This window comes from Siphateles boraxobius, unplaced genomic scaffold, assembly GCF_051911475.1.
Source record: "Siphateles boraxobius isolate OS27281-9 unplaced genomic scaffold, OSU_SipBor_1 130, whole genome shotgun sequence".
NCBI lineage: Eukaryota > Metazoa > Chordata > Actinopteri > Cypriniformes > Leuciscidae > Siphateles > Siphateles boraxobius.
The window spans coordinates 7611503-7612357 of record NW_027508734.1 but is presented as its reverse complement, the minus strand read 5'-3'; positions in this window follow the sequence as shown (position 1 = coordinate 7612357).

The following is an 855-nucleotide window of genomic DNA, read 5'->3' as shown; positions in this document are numbered from 1 at the left end:
TCCCTGCAAAACTCACTGTCATAATGCCAGAGTGTCGTGTGTAGTTGCCACTTCCAGGGAGTGGCTGTGTGTTTGCTAAGGTGTTCGAAATACATTTGGACACACTTTCTTATTTAATGTTTTTTCTTTATTGTTTATAACATTGTATATTAATACTGAAGACATTGAAATAATGACAGGACAAATATGGAATTATGTAGTCAACAAAACCAAGTTAAATAACCCAGAATATGTTTTATATTTTCGATTCTTCTACAGTAAGTAGCCACCTTGTGCTTTGATGACAGCTTTGCAAACTCTTGACATTATCATGAGGTATTCACCTGGAATGGTTTCTCAACAATCTTGAAGGAGTTCCCAAAGGTGTCGAGTAAAGTTGGCTGCTTTGCCTTCACTCTCCGGTCCAACTCATCCCAAACCATCTCAATTGGTTTAGATCAGGTCATTGTGGAGGCCACGTCATCTGATGAGGCACTCCATCACTCTCCTTCTGGGACAGATAGCTCTTGCATAACCTAGAGGTGTGTTTATGGTCATTGTCCTGTTGGACAACAAATGATTTCCCCACTAAGTGCAAACCAGATGGGAGGACATGTTGCTGGTTAAGTTTGGTCTCAATTTTGAATTAAGTCACCAACAGTGTCATCCGTTCACACTCTCTACAGTGGTTAAACATCACATCAGATCAATTCAGTTTTCCACTGATTTAAAGTCCATTCCTTGTGTTTCTTGGCCTAAGCAAGTCTCTTCTGCTTGTTGCTCTTCCGAAGTAATAATTTTTTTGCCGCAATTCTACCAAGAAGGCCTGACTCACGCAGTTTCCTCTGAACAGTGGCTGTGGAATATTTTATGTCT